Source organism: Lytechinus pictus, chromosome 1 (assembly GCF_037042905.1).
Source record: "Lytechinus pictus isolate F3 Inbred chromosome 1, Lp3.0, whole genome shotgun sequence".
NCBI lineage: Eukaryota > Metazoa > Echinodermata > Echinoidea > Temnopleuroida > Toxopneustidae > Lytechinus > Lytechinus pictus.
Window position 1 is genome coordinate 12,695,202 of NC_087245.1, and position 17,394 is coordinate 12,712,595.

At 35.3% G+C, this 17,394-nt stretch overlaps 1 long non-coding RNA gene across 1 annotated transcript; it reads right to left on the minus strand.

Moving 5' to 3' along the window:
• Window positions 1-1,820: 1,820 nt before the first annotated feature.
• LOC135153508 (uncharacterized) lies at window positions 1,821-4,067 on the minus strand. The gene is made up of 2 exons (XR_010292894.1): window positions 3,797-4,067; window positions 1,821-2,967 (listed from the first exon to the last, which is right to left on the minus strand). It is a non-coding gene; the product is annotated as an uncharacterized LOC135153508 (long non-coding RNA).
• Window positions 4,068-17,394: the final 13,327 nt, after the last annotated feature.

A 17,394-nucleotide genomic window follows, 5' to 3' on the forward strand; every position in this document is an offset into this window, starting at 1 on the left:
GCTTTCAGGCTTTAACATGTCACAGCCACGGCAATGGTGACATTTCATGAAATAATTGTGAATGTATTTATGAAGATGTCGTCAGTACCTAACAATGTAAATAAGATACCACATGGGTTATGTAATGTTATCTGTGGTGATTGGGAAACCTATACCTTGTATCGGGAGGGGTACGTGATTCAATAGATCCCAAAAGAATTCATATTCAACAGTATGACAATTAGACTCCATGAAGCATATGATGGAATTGAACAATTCATCGAATGATATGGATTTCAAGTTAATTGATTTGTCTAAACGTTAAAGCTTGTATTTCGTCTGTTCATCCCTATAGATCTACACAAGTTGATATTTTTATTTGAATATCGTTGGGAATTTCGATGAATTATTTTTCAATTTCAATTGTCATTTTATATTTGAATAACGCTTCAAATAGTTATCTTTACAACGGCATCGGCCTAATTTGTAAGAGTACCTATTTATGAAATGAAAGTTTAAATGTGAACGAGAACACTCGGCCCTAAAGCCGATGGCACGTGATCGAATTAGTATTGCTTGAAAATGATGTTTCCCGAATTCCCGTCATAGGGTGAAATTCTCTTCTGTAACTTTAAAACTGAACTTCTATTGAAATTTACTGAATCACTCACCTCTCCACACCCATGGTATAAGAAAACATTTCCCAAATCGCCAAAATTAAGATGTGAAGATTTATCAACCATCATCGTGATCAGCAGTGACAACATTCGCCTCGAACACCCCCCCCCCCAACACACACACATGATCTCAACATCCCCTCTCCATTTCTGGACCCCTTCCTCTTTCGCTCGATCGCTCTTTGCGACCCTAGCTCCTACCCCCCCCCCCCTTCTCTCTCTCGTACACTACACGCTGATGTAGAGTAGCAACAGTAGCTCCATAAGTGTGGTATGCAAAAAGAATTAGGCCTGTCAAACTACTTACAAGACATTTATAATCGTATATTTTAAAAATTATGTATGCATTATTAAAACATTCGTGATCATGGGTGAACAAAGAACAATAAAAATCACCGGTGGATCGGGGGGGGGGGGGCACAGCCGGCCCGTGCGCATCCCCCCCCCCCCCCACCATTCAGAGGCACAAGTAAAATTTGTAATGTAAAAATAGTGGTAAACAGAAGCGTGCGCCCCCCCCCCCCCCCTCCGATAGTGAAGACCAAAATCCCCTTAATTATTTTTGGTTGAAACCCTTTTCTATTTTTTTTGTTTTGCTTGTCAATTTTTTCCTCGGGGAAAACGTGCCCTCCCCCTTTCGAAAAATCCTGAATCCGCTCCTGATACGAATGTAAATACTTTTAATTCATATTAAAAAGAAAATAATTGGATACGAATCATAAACTTTAACAGGAAGCTATTAATTATGAAAGTTATATTTTATCCGAAATTGAAAAACATTTAATGTATTACAGAGAAGTTTGGGACCCCGTCTAATGAATGCAGATGTCCATTAATTATTTGAAGGCCTGCAAACAATTCATCTTGGGATTTCACGGACCGAGGGGCTATGGTCCTTACACCTCGGTCACATTTGCTCTACGGCGGCCGTACGGCGAGTCGAAACAGTCGTTTTAATATTGTTTTTGTACCAGCTACATTATACATGTAAGATTTAATTTGTACATGTAAGATTATGTACAATATAAAAATGAATAAAAATACTGTTTTCGACTAGCCGTGCGGCAAATGTGACCGAGGTACGAGTCTGTCATCGACATGAAAAACAATGGTTGACAGAACCAAACACGCATTCAGAAAATTAAATCACAATTTCAAAAGATGTAGAAAGTATGGGGTAAATTTATTGATCAATTTGAGAATAAATCTGGCTTTAAGTAATTTCGTTGGACTTAATATCAATCCTTTCCAGTTTTCTATTAAAATATGTTCTATAAAATTTGACGTCCTTAGTAGTCACATTTGCTCTACGGCGGTCGTACAGCGAGTCGAAAACAGCCGTTTTATTCATTTCTTTCAAACTATGTATACAACACTGGTACAAAATAATGTTAAACTGCCGTTTTCGACTTGCCGTACGGCCGCCGTATAGGGGAAATGTGACTGGTGTAATAAACTGACATTAAAATAGTAAAGTTGATGCAGTTGCAAATTGTTAAAATCTTTATTAAAAGAAATCATGATATAATAGGGTTTGCTTACACTTTACAGTTTGGCTTTGATTTATCTTGATGATTTTCATTATTCTTTTCATGATAATTTTTAGTTAAAACTATATTCCGTGAAAGTGAATGTCCTTCCAGAATTCCATGTTTTTAATAATTCATACTGAACTGGAAACTCTTATTAAAGGCAAATTTAATGCATAAGAATTTATTGAGCATATGATAATAATTCAAACAATGCTGTTTACTACATGAATCCCATAGTAGTTTAAACAGTTTAATAAAGTGTTTAAAATCTGAAACAATCATGCTTTATTTATTGATAATTAAATATTAGAGTTTATAAAACTTTGTTGTTTATAAAGTTGTTAAACACTTAAAATGTTTAAACTACTATGCAATTCACATATTAAACAACGTTGTTTGAATTATATTTTAACAATGAAACATAATACATAAATTAATTACAAATAAATCACAAGAATATTATGACCATACATATAAATAGCATTTTACAGTGCATCATTGTTAACAGAAACTGTTTTTCGACCCTTCTCAGCATCATATTCATAACTTTTTTAAATTATTCACTTATTCAATTTTAAGTAAAAATAAAGTTGAAAGATTATCTCATAAGACAATAAAATTGTTTTTATATCGTCTTGATTTAGTGATCCCCAATCCTTCACCTTCTTGAGCAGTTGTAAAATGCGATATGAACTTGTAGCTCTCGACCTTTGCTCCGTTTGGGTCTTGTGAACAACAGTCTTTCAAGCAGTGTCAGTCAGTCATCTTCGGATTATATGCTGTAAATTATACAATGAAAATAGACCATAGTTTTAACTTTTGAGTTTGATTTATTGCTAATGTCATAATTGGTCATTCAAAGATTTAAAAAGAAAATAGATAAGAAAAAGAACAGGGCAGGAAAATATTTATGATTTTTGCAAAACAAATACTGAAGGAAACAAAATCAAAATCAATCTCCATCCATATCAATTTGGTACACTTCTGCACTTCAGTGATTATAATTTGCATTATTTTTCAATTCAATTTCCTGTATTTTAGGGTCTAATTATTGATATCATCATGTCTCAAAAATTCCATTGACGATTGACTGTCCCTGGCCTTCCCGAAAAAAATAAAAACAGTGTCCAGTTTTAGAAGTTAAATCAGTATCGCGAAAGTTCCAACAAATAAAATGCCCAAACTTATATTCCTAAAATACTACGAGTATGATATTCGCCATTCCATTAATACAAGCAGAGCTTCAATTTCAGAGCCATACACAACAACAGGTGCAGCTGCCATTCATTACATACACGCCCCAAGGCCGCATGGCCGAGCTCACACACATTCCACAGCCATTCACGGACCATGCACGAACAACCGAGCGAAGCCCGATCACAACACAACGTACGCCATGCTTTATATACACCATTGCGGACTAAGCACAAACACCACCGCAAAACAGTTCACAAAATAAACCTCGGTGTAGACGGTTTTCCGTATGTCGCTCTGTACCAATACATGTCGCTCACATACACTTTGCACACATTGACACACAGTAAACAACGAACACAGTCGTGCGATTTTCACTTCTCGACGGTAAATATCTTCAAAAATATGACTTACGAAATGACGAGAAGTCCGCAAAATATCATCAGATTTTCCGAGGTAATGTAGCTACACCGTATGAAGAAAATGAGATTTTCAACTCGAAATCTTGAAGGAAATACGTCGTGTTTAGTATGAGGTTGATCGGTGGTTCGCAGAGAAAATTCTCGCACTACATAGGTTTTGTATTATGGGAAAATATGCAAATGAGAGCCAAAACACCCAATGAGATCACAGCTCAAGATTTGTGAATGAAACATGACGTCACGCACTACGCTGGCGATCGAACGAGCGTACTGCGCATGCGCGGGTTTCCTGTACAATTCTTCTTTGTGGGGGGCACCTGGGCCTGGGGGGGCACACCAAATCTCAGGGGGGGGGGCACGTGCCCCCCCAGGCCCCCCCGTAGCTACGCCACTGGGTAGCGTTGTGCCTTGAATTTACCGTGCACGGCGGCAGCGATGGCGATGCAGATAGCATTTCTAGCAACGAAACTAACGCGCGCGGACAATCTCACATAAATAACCGTATATGGGACTGAGTAAAAAAGAGTTCTATTTTACAAATCGTCAATATCTCAGCATTTTGCTAGCGCATCCTTAAGTTAATGATAGATCATTTAATTCGAACGGACATAATATGCGGTTTTGAAGCTTTGTTTCGATTACACATATTCGTACCTGTTTTAAGGAGCATTTTCAAATTAATTTGAAGAACTATTTGGTCCCATCAAGCTAGACTTCACTTTCGTCAGTGCAGCTAGTGCATTATTCAGACGCTGACGTACGGTATTTTCTTTAAAAAAATAAAAATAAACCTCGGGATACCTAGGGAAGTTTCTGAATGTAGGCATGTTATGCCTCTAGCTCTGTATGCAGTTCTAGGTTTCCTCCTCAAGATGGCTGGCTCACTTGGTTCCGGGAACAGGGCTTTCGTAATCATATTTTATTGGCTCATTTTTCCAGCATCTATCCAGGGCAGCTTCAAAACTGTGCACACTTGGGGCATGCAGTGACAACTTCATTATTTAGGCTATTCCATGTCTTACGTATTATAACATAAAAAGAATTCCTATATTAAAAAAAATATATTTCTTTCGAGATGTGGGAAGGACCTGGAAAGGAGAGGGGAGAGGGGAGGGATGAGGTTGATGTTGGCTTAATTAAATTGCAAGGGTTTTTACACTTATGTAGTGGTGATGTTTGGCAATCCAGCCACCCCCCGGGTAACTTGAATGAATGATGTATATATATATTACTGCGTGTATATATGCTATGGTCTGTATATTTGTATATGTCATATATATTTTCATTTTATTTGTTACTTGTATTTTGTTGATATTGTAGGGTTGAAGAAAATTATATGTTTGGAGTTGAAAATAAATGAAGTTCTAAATCATCAAACTGAAGGGGAATGAAGCAGACGCAAAATGAAGATAACTTAAACCTAAGGAGTCTGGTTGTACACTGTTTAATATCTGGGCTATAGTGCCTCAGCTTAACTTTGGATCACAGTATAATTTACATAAATATTTAAATTAGAAATAACAACCAATCAAACTAAAGAAAATGGAAGGATCGAACTAAAATGTAAGAACCCAATTCATAAGATAAACCAATAAGAAATGAGATGAGATGACAAAGATGTCTGGTGATTATGTAATAATGGAAGTAGAAACTAAGGAGTCAGGTGAGGGATGGAATGAGTGGAACACCTGAAGAGAGAATAGAGAAGGAATGAAGATGACAAGAGAAACACAGTAGAATGAATGAATGACAACTGAATATCATTAAACTCAAATAACCTAAGTCCAGACTGCAAGGGCAGTACTGAAAAGAAATGCAAATGAACTAGTCTAGACAGAACAGAAATGTAAAACACCTGAAGAAAACACAAGTCAAAGGAAATAAACAAAATAGGTAAATGACAAATTAACAATCCTACATAAACTTTCTCCTTCCAAAAAAATTGTCCTCAATTTTCAAAAAAGTAAAGAACTAAAATATAAAATGAAGCTGCAAAACCAGAATTTGACAAGTTGAACATCTAACATCATTCACATAAAAGTATTTAAAAAGAAGTAACGTAACCATGACATAATTCAATATTTACAATAAATGTGAAGACCATGGTAGGATGGAAAAATTTGAGAAAAAAAATATTTTATCAGAATTTTGAACTTTTCCTTTTTGGCATCATATGAGTAACTTCAATGGAAAATGAACATGCAAATAATTTCAATGTATATCTTATACTTGCATGCCATGAAATGAAATACCGTATCAAAAGAAAAAAAAAAAAAAGAATTGAAAATTTTTGTCTTGATTTCGGAAAAGAAAATTTTTTTTATTATCTTAATATATATATATATATTTTTCAAGTTATTAAAGATTTCTGTTTTTGTTAAAATTATGCATGTCTTGCCAACTGGAAAAATGTATCTCCTGGACTTACAAAAAAAAAAAAACTTATATGAGAGCACCACTAGACAAATAGATAAAAACAATTATGGTAGCTCAAAGGAATATTGAACATTGAAAAGTGCGAGACAAAATACTACTGAACTTTACAAAAATTAAACATATGATGTTCAGCAAATAACATAATTACCAGAAATTATGAAAAATCAAACATTTGAATTCATATAAAGCCATATTTTCTGAAATAATATGACAAAGTATATCTGTGAAAATCTTGGACTTTACTTTAAAAAAGACATTAAACTAGGGGTATCAAATATCTAGGAATTTTAACTGAATATTGGAAAAAGAAATTACTGAGTTATACAAATAAAAAACTTATTTTGTATAATTTGTAAAATTACAATGATGAAACTTCAATAGTAAAAAAATAAGAAATGATTTAAATTGAACATTGAACTAAGTCTGACTTTGTGCAATATCATTGATAAAACTTTAATAAATATACAGTGATTAAAATTGAAATAGTTTTGAGCATTAAGGTATACAAATGAAACATTTCAAACATTTAGTTTGTCATAATCTCCTTTAGTTTTACAATTTCATATATTGCACTTAGTTCACATTATTTTCAGATTTAGAGATTTGTTAGTGTTCTCACCATCAGGGAAATAAATTGTCCAAAAGTTCCAAATAAAGTTTGAGTTTGAGAGAAGAATGTAGTCTGGTGGTAAAATGGAGACATCAAGTTCAAGTTGTTGAATATCGGACCTTCTTAGGGGGCGAAAAGTACACTGTATGCATGAAGACCAGGGGAACAGCATCATCCATTCATGGGCTGGAGCAACTGAAGAGCAAAAGGTGGTGGCTGGCTTCGAAGATCAAAGCAGAGCGTCATCAACTCTAGATGCGTAGGCGACAGAGTAACAGGCGAGAGGCTGGAAGGTGTCATGCATCGAGCGAAGATAAAGTGAGAAAGCAACATGAAGACCAAAAGGCAGCATCATTCACTCGACGAAGAAAAGCAAGGCGAGAGGCTGAAGGCATCATGAGGCAAAGGTGGGAGACTGTTGAGCCGAAGAGACTGAATGAAGAAAATAGGCAGCGACATCATCCACTCCATGTAATCGGGCAATGGTTGTAGTTAAAGGCGAGAGGCTGACTCGCAGGCAGAACTTTCATCTACTCACGTTGAGAAAAAGGCGAAGGTTGGCCGGTAATCAGGCAGAACATTTATCCACTCACTAGAGCAATAGGCGAAGATCCGAGCTGGTACTCAGGCAAGGCTTTCATCCACTCACGTATAGAGCTAAAGGCGAAGACTGGCTGGTAGTAGCATCATCCTACTAGACAAGCCACAGCATTGACGTTGAAGTTACAGGTGATCTGCTGGTTAGCATCAATCGGGCAAGAGGTAACGGCTGAACAGAAGTGTGAAGGGCTAAATGTTTCTCCAACAGGAACATGATGACGATAAAGTTGACGAAATATGATTGAAAGTTTGTGGCGAACAGATAAGCGAGGCATAAGGTTCGAAACACCGCTGCTACCAGTTGTAAGGTTGAAGAAAATTATAGCGTGATGGTGTCGAACCACCGCTGCCACCAGTTGTAGGGTTGAAGAAAATTATATGTTTGGAGTTGAAAATAAATGAAGTTCTAAATCATCAAACTGAAGGGGAATGAAGCAGACGCAAAATGAAGATAACTTAAACCTAAGGAGTCTGGTTGTACACTGTTTAATATCTGGGCTATAGTGCCTCAGCTTAACTTTGGATCACAGTATAATTTACATAAATATTTAAATTAGAAATAACAACCAATCAAACTAAAGAAAATGGAAGGATCGAACTAAAATGTAAGAACCCAATTCATAAGATAAACCAATAAGAAATGAGATGAGATGACAAAGATGTCTGGTGATTATGTAATAATGGAAGTAGAAACTAAGGAGTCAGGTGAGGGATGGAATGAGTGGAACACCTGAAGAGAGAATAGAGAAGGAATGAAGATGACAAGAGAAACACAGTAAAATGAATGAATGACAACTGAATATCATTAAACTCAAATAACCTAAGTCCAGACTGCAAGGGCAGTACTGAAAAGAAATGCAAATGAACTAAAGTCTAGACAGAACAGAAATGTAAAACACCTGAAGAAAACACAAGTCAAAGGAAATAAACAAAATAGGTAAATGACAAATTAACAATCCTACAATATATTTGTCCATGATCTTTCAGATCGGCCATACACATTTGAGTCAAACTTTGGCTAATTATTTTGGCCATCGGATTTTATGATATTTTTTTTTTCGAAAATGGTTTAAATATATATTTTTTAAGTTTAAATGAACATGATGATAATGATTGATGACTATGGTAGTAATGTACTTGCGCAATAAATAAAGATGCGCCCCTTAGTAACCAACTCAAGCCAAAACAGCTGCACTTCTTTCCTTTTGAAAAAAAAGGAGAAAACTAGCTATAACAAAATAAACTATTTTCTTCTCTCCCTTTTTCAACATTTCATTCAAATTATCTGATAGGAGGGGGAGAGATTAAAAAACGATAGACCCAGCCACAGTGCTATCCTTTGGTAATGATAATGATAGAAATATACCTTGCTAGTATATTACACATTTCTCCCCTCCCCCCCCCCCCCCAAATACAAGTTGCACAAATATTACGCGTCGCGTCTGATTGTAAGACCAGCCAGACCGACATGCAATATGGAGGCGTTTGGAGGTGCTGCTACTGCTGCAGCTATGGGTGAAGAGGTTCAGAAAAATCCATTGGATGTGGAAATTAAAGAGGAAGAAAATCCCGATGATGCAGTTCAAGGGAATTCTTGTCAGCTGGAAGATGTAGAAATTGAATGTACAAGTATTTCACTTGAAGAAGAGTTCGAGAAATGGGCAAATTTGAAGAGTTTCCTGGGCATTTCTGGCATCAAAAGCGACGCCCGGCTGGCAGGGTTCCTCATGAATTTTTGGTAAATAACGTAGTTATCGTGGTCCCATCTATGAATAAATGTGTATTGCAGTGGAATATGTGCATGGGGGGGGGGGGGGGGGGGGGGGCAGGGGTGGTAAGATGTATGACCAACTATGACTATGACTATGAGGAGCGAGTCTAGCTGTAACTGTTACTTTGTTAAATGTCAAGTCTAGGCCTGACTTGAAACAGATATTTCAATATTCGGATACCCGACACTGAAAACCGGACGGTGGACGGGTATCCGAAATTTTACCCTGAAATATAAAAATAATAAATTAATAATAGGCCCTAGGGCCTATTCATTTGCACTTATTTGAGTTATATTTAAGATTTTCAGTTATATTTGAGTTTTGAACCTATCCGATGATGGCGAGAGTCAGCGTGCGCTAATTAAAATATTTCTGAAAACCACGAATATGAGAAGCTGAATATTTTGGGTTGAATCTGTTTTGCAATCGGATTTGACTATGTGATAGCGTGAGGCTACGGCTACAAATGTATGACTGTGTAAGCTATTAGTAAATGACTATTATTTGAGTTATACAAGTCGGGCCTAGTTACGATCCCATTTAATGGTTGCGAGAGTTTGTGTGTTTATTTTTTAGTTCCGATCGAATGAAATAAGATGCAATGAATTCGACCGAGGCGAGTGTAAGTGGGAGTCTAATTACTAAAAGTCTAAAACCAGACGGGCCTACATCATTCAGCTCACGCATGTGCTGTCCTGTCTGGAGTGAATCGTCCGATATATATTTGGTCACATTACACTCGCTACACCTTCAAATGGGATCGTACTTGGAATATTTTCATTTTCATGTCGGGTTTCTACTTTCTCCCCATTCCCCAAATTATAGCCAAGCTTCTCATTTCTCAACTTCTGAAACATAATCACACTTCTAACAAAGATTCAAGACAAGATTTAATCACAGTAACTAATCACTTACATTCATAGGCCTAAGTTTTACTGCAAAACACGTTGATTCACAACCGACCACATACTCAGCGGGCGCACACCATAAACCTTTCTGGCACGATACCGCCTTTTAAGTATTGTTGTTTACGTGATGATGGATATCAAAATTTATAGTGGATATGCCATTTAAACTGAAATAAAGGAAAATGTGTGTTTTGTAATTTATATATTAAATATTAATTCATGAAAGAGATTTTCAATTGACAATTATCATTCTTTCATAATTCAATAATTCTACCATAATAAAATATGAAGTTTTGATCCTGATTTAAGTTTCTACGAACAAGTTATCAAAATATAAACATACGTGAACAATTTAAAATTTGCAATAACACAATTATACAATTGACATCTAGATAATGGACAGTTTCATTCTAATTAATCATTATTAATGACAGTTCAAGAAAGAAAATAGATGATTCATTATTTCGGATTTGATAAATAAATCAAAAGAAACAAAATAAAACGGCCAATCAACATGTATTTGACGTTTACATGGTTTCAAAATTATCTTCATTCTTCATATCGAAAGTTGATGTGAGAAAAAAGTACTGAAAATGAATATTTCGTTACGCATTTCAATTTAAATAAATTACAAAAAACAACATGACACGCAGCCAACATTCATTCGACGTTTTCATAGTTTCAAAAATAATCATCTTCATTTGTAATGAAAGTTGCCGCGAGAAAAAGTAGAATTCATTTTGTATTTGATTAATAAATCACAAAAACAACATGACACACGCAATCAACATTTATTCGACGTTTTCAACTTTTCATAGTTTCAAAAATGATCATCTTCATTTGTAACCAAAGTTGCTGTGAGAAAAGTAGAATTCATTTTGCATTTGATGAATAAATTATAAGAAACAACATTCATTCAACGTTTTCAACTTTTCATAGTTTCAAAAATAATCATCTTCATTGGTAACCAAAGTTGCTGTGAGAAAAAGTAGAATTCATTTTGCATTTGATGAATAAATTACAAGAAACAATATGACACACCCGAGTAACCCGATCAACATTTATTTGACTCTTAAATGGTTTCACTTTCAAATTATCTTCATTCATCACTCGCATTGAAAGTCGAGCTAAGAAAATATACGATGAGTTACGCATTAGAAATCATCAAAACATAAGACGGGAAAGAAAAACGATCTTAAGCGACACCATAGTAAAATCGCCATCGTTGTCAGAACGGAACTTTGCTCCATTCACGGACGGTCATGCTCCAAAACTGATATAAGGTCATGTTTCAAAACTGATATAAAAACAATGGTTTTCGGCGGGAATATATTATCGAAGAAGATTAATTGATATTGGTGATTATGTTGGCGACTAAAACTTATAAATTTTATTGGTGAGTCTTACTAAACTTAATGAGTTTTTGTGACAGGACAGTGGTGAATGTCCACGGATACCCGAACCCGAAAAATGAAAACCGTTATCCGTCCACGCGGGGGGAAACCGTTCGGATATCCGTTTGGTGGCAGCACTAGTCAAGTCTACCTTAAATCAATAGAGAAAAATCAGACAAGAATAATGCTGAAAATTTCATCAAAATCGGATGTAAACATGAAAAACTAAAATAAGAAAGTTGGGACATTTTAATTTAAGTTTTGCTTCTTGTTTACAAAATAGAGTAGAGTGTCCAAATATCAGTCACTTATAAGCATAATTGGACCAAAACAAAAATACAATCATCGAATCAAATAAAAATCATGTTTATTTCTGTAGTACAAATGTTGAATAGAATGGAAAAAATTATGGTAAACAGAAATTATTTACTTACTACCAGAAGCTTGATTTTTGCCCAAAATCGGATGCAGTTTCCAAATATCGGACGTTTGGAGTTGTGCGCCACAATTAATTTCGGCGATATAAATCGAGCTCTAGACCCCCAAATAATTGCTTAATTGTCCATAAAATAATTTATTTTAGCTACACAAATGCAGATTTTAATTATTACTATCAATAATTTTGATGTAGAAATCGGTTAATAACATACCTTGTTGTGGGCGTAAAGTTTTACTTACAAAACTTGTTTGCCCCAATAATGATAATTTACTTACCAAACAGACCTCTTTCGGCTCCGAACATCGGACGTCTTCGCTCAGTTGCGCGCGACTTCATTTTGAAAAACGAGCATGTGCGAGTCAACAGCACGCATTTCAAATTCAATTGGCCGATATGTCCGATGTTTGGGATCGTGCCATATTTGGAAGGGTGTAGAATTTCCCGCCGTAAGGAACCCCCGCAGAGGCCATTGCAGATTTTTTGTGGTAGATGGAACATGTGCAATCTAGGCAGCGATATTTCCGGCGGAAATCACTTCCCCCTTACAAGATTTTTTTTGGTCATCGATCTTTTGGAGTCTATAATTAGTGAGGGTCATAAGAATTTCTGGAAGTCAAAATCATGCATAGATTTTACCCTCGGATTTAACCCCTGGAATATTTTTTTGAGCAGCAACTTGGATCTACTGTGTGTGCAGTTCAATAGCAGACCTATGTTCATGTATCTTATGTATGCAAGTCCCCTGCCAGTGCGGGTTCCTGTACATGTAGTTATGGGGAGGGAGTTGAAGCCATTTTCGTCAGATATTTGGAACCGTCCGATGTTTGGCACCTTTACTCTTTATGCACAATTTAGTCACATGCAAATGAGAGAATCGATGGTGTCCCCCACTCACTATTTCTTTTGTGTTTTATTGTTTGAATTATGCAATATTTCAATTTTTACAGATTTGACAATCAGGATCAACTTGACTGAACCATATAATGTTAAGCAATGGTAGCCCCACATGTTCATGGAGAAATAAACCTTTGTTTCACAGGACAATGAAAAGAAAATTAGAATATTTCATATAATAAAAATACAAAAGAAATAGTGAGTGAGTGATGTCATCAGTTTTCTCATTTGCAGTTTTAAAACACTGCATAACAACTGTAGACTTGTGTGTTGTAAATTTGCATGGATGTGATTTTAGATTTTTTTTACTTTGATTTATTTCTTAAGTGGTGTTTTATTTTCTTCTTACTAACTACAATGCGTTCTCAACACCATTCTTTTTCTTCTCTTTCTCTTTACCCCAATTATTCTCCCCTTCTCTATCGCTTTGTCATGTTCCTTTCCTCCTTGTTCAATTACATGTAATTGTGCACATCAAAAGTCCATGCGCATGCGTACTTTCTTCCGAAGACGTAAACAAACATATCTGAGTGTTGTGCTCTTTTTTTGGACAGGGAAAGAAACACTATTTAAAATAAGCTCAAATTAGGGCTGGGACTAAAACCCGGGTCCCGCCCGGAAGCCTCAGGTACCTGGGTAGAAAAATCAATACCCGATACCCGAAAATTGCTTACCAGTATAACGTACAGGTATTTGATTTGTATTGCATAGTGTAAGACGTGATAAATATACAAGTTTTTCATGTGATGATGTGACTGAGATCGTTCAATCGTCACCATGTTTCTTTTACAGCTTGAGCATACGAAGCGCCAGCCAATCACGTTCGTGTTACTATTTTCAGTTCATTATAAACCGAAATGGTAACACTATTGTGATTGGCTGGCGCATTCGACACTCCGAAACCCGGAAATCAATTGACTTTGTGCAGGTAGCAATAGATTCTACAAACTCATGAACACGATGTAATATCGACGCTACTTCTTAAGATTTTGACGGAAAAGCAAGAAGTAATCAAAATTTGCTTACCTGTGTGGTATCAGTGAGAAAAAAGATCCTCCCGAGAATACCTTTCATAATTCATTTAAATATAGGAAAGTGGAATTCTAGGTCGATTTTTGTACAAGGTGACAGAGTATTGCAGACTTGTTTCGATGGAATACTGCGTGGGGCATGCACGAGAGGCTTGCACTGCGCATGCTTACTATATTTTTATTCATAAATTGGCTTGCGTCACAGTGGCTGGATGACATCACCTATGGGGTTTTTCCACCAGTCATATTTCATGCGACATGATTTTCGGGTACCCGCCCGAAAATTACCACGGGTACCCGAAGACAAAAATACCCGAAAGTCCCAGGCCTAACCTAGCTCAAGTACATGTACATTTAATAGTACAAATGAAATGGAAGTGTTGCACAAGCATAATATTTTACAAATAGACTGTAAATTCTGACATACTCTTGATCGAGGTACACATGAAAGCAGGTGAAACTTTGCGCTTCATAAAGATGAAGAAAAGTACTTTAAACAGTAAGATAATCAGCTGGCAAACCTTAACCCTATCAATCCCAGGCGACCTTCATGGCCCCCTCAAAAATTTCTATGATAAATCCATAAGCACTACAGGGCCACGCCATATTGTTCCAAGACTATTTTTGGGATGCATGCATGGGTAACAAGTGCATGTCAGACCTCGAATTGCCCTGGGCTTTCAGGGATAATTTGTCCTTTTTTTTTTAATGATTAGAAAATTATTGCCAATAATTTCCATTAAAATTTCCATTGGAAAGCAATAAAAACACACACACAAAAAGTTTAAAAATCTGTATAGTAGTGGATCATATTACAGAACACTTTTCATGAATTCAATCATATCAAACACATTAAAAAACTTTCACCATAAATACACAATTACCTACAAAATATATATGTAAAATTTTGCTGAATTCGTTTTTCTTTTTTACAATATTAGCTTCCACTTGAACCCCTCTTCGCATGTGAAATATTTTGGTCACTTGAAAAAGGTATCGAATTACCGAACGTGTGTTTTCTATGGGAAAAGTTGAGAAAACAGCAAAATCACTGATGAGCTATTTTGACAATATTTTATTATTTTTAGAATATTAAGACTTTGAAAATGTGTTTTTGACCATTTTTCATCATCTTTCTATACAAGTTCCCTTTGGAAGAATGTTGCAAAGTTTTGAGTATATGAAATTATTTTCTGACGCATACGATGCGCACGTTCGATATTACAAGGCCGGTCAGTAATGCAATCACTCACCATAAGATATATAAAAAAGTGAGAAAAAAAACATTAAAAAACATTTTATACTGATTTTTTTTCTAATATGCATTTGATCAGAATTCCTCAATTAAAAAAATAAGCAGTTCATAAGCTTTATTTAAAGATTTAAACCCAAATTTATATTTCTTGCACCAAAATTGGCATAGTTGATTAAAATGAAATAAAGCATACATGTATGTTGTTTTACTGTACATAAAGAAATTAAGCTGTGAAACCCTATAGATTATGTCAATATCTTCCATTGTGCAAATTCTTCTCACCCCCTAGATTGTCAAGACTTAAACTACCCTGGGACACATGTATATGTACATGTATGAGGAATAAATTTAATATAAAATTTCAACTTTAGTGGGTTTTTTTTTAGGCATTCAATTTCTATGATTTAGTAATTTTGGGGGAAATATGAATTTTTCTGTTGGAAATTCAGTAAAAAAGTTTTAGTAATCTCTTACTTACTCCAAAAATGTATTCAAAACATCAAGAGCTTAAGTCATACTGTATTAAGTGTATAGTTTAATTGATTTACACAAAATTCGTTGGAAAAAAACGTATTAAAACAATTTAAAACATTTTAAAACAATAAAAAACGTTTTATTTGTCTTTTTGAATAAAAATCATTTTTTTATTACAACCCTGATGATGGTGGTGGTCTCCAACTGCGCTCTTAACAATTTGAGTTAAGATTTAACATGAAATTCTTTTTATTTCACAAAATCATTCAGTTAATAATGTTCCTTATATTATTATGAGTAAGTGTACCAAATATCTCATAAAAAATTGAAAGAAATATAGAATTTTCTTGGAAAAAACCCTCGGGCAGTCATTTAGATTGAAAAAAAAAATGGTACCCCATGTACCATGTACTTTGCACGCGATTTGGGTATTTTGATGAAAAGGCTGCGTTTTGAGGCCGTCACATGAAATGCCCCAAATTCATTACTTTTCCACCATTTTGAGTCAGATTTTTTGATGAATATCCCTCTATGTATTGCATGTGTAAAGTCTTGTGTTTGTTGCGTATCTTCTTTTACTAGACTCGTGCAGATACGTGTGTGTGCAGACAAGGGGGACTGCGCAGACTTGGGGGAACTTGCCATATAGAATTAGAGTCTAAACAAATGGGAAAGTTAAATTTGAAGATTGAGAAAAAGAAAAGGAAACAAAGGAAAAAATGAAATGAAAAGAAAGAAGGAAAGAAAAATAATGAGTTAGCGGTCTTAGTCAAACATGACTGGTGGCCTTTATATCCAACAAACAACAATGATTGTTAGATTAATAATTCTAAAACGAGAGTGTTTTTGTGTGTCCGGACAATCGATTTTGAACAGTCATCTGGAAAAGCTAACAAGCAAAGTTTCATCAGTTTGATAGTACAAAATATTAAGCAATATTATAGAGAACAAAATTAAAGAAGATTAATACTAGGAGCTATTGCATTCATATTTTTTGTGTAATCCAAAGACAAAAAAGAAAGCTTCGAAATTTAAAGTGTCTGAACACCCCCCCCCCCCCCATCGTACAATGTTAACTCAGTCTCAGAGCTCCACCACGTGCTGCGCCACTGAAAATAATGAGTGATTGTATTACTAGTAACTTAGATATATACCACAAGGCTCCACATGAACATTTTTGATGATGGCCCATTCGGGCCACCAAAACCTTCATATTATATTTTTTTGAGGCCCGATATTAAAGTTTGATGGCCCCAAAAAAAGTGAAAAAACAAAGAAAAATATTAAAAATGAACAACACAAACTTCTAAAATATTAATTCTGCAGCCAACACGACCACCAAGTTATTTTCACTATTTACATCTTGTTTGTAAACCTTGCTGCTGTTATTATATTGTGCAAATAGATTTGTGGTAAAATATAAATTGTTCTATATGAAATGATTGAAAGAGAATAAATAAATTGTATTATTCCCAGGTTTTTTCTTTGATCTACATACAGCGCGTCCCAAATAAAATGTCCCTCTGACATGGGGCTGAATTAATTCTAAAATATGGTAGTATTCACAAATAAATGTTCATGAGTAGAAAGCTCACTTCATGATCTAGCTTCTATGAAAATTTCATTGGTCGCGCTTCAGCGGTTTTGAATACACACTCTGTTACATAACAGTGGTGCATTTTAGCCCATTCCAAGTTTGCAGCATTAGGTGGTTTCAAACCGCCTTGATCACAAGAATCCCTGTCAAATTACGAGAACATTTACATGCTCAAAAATA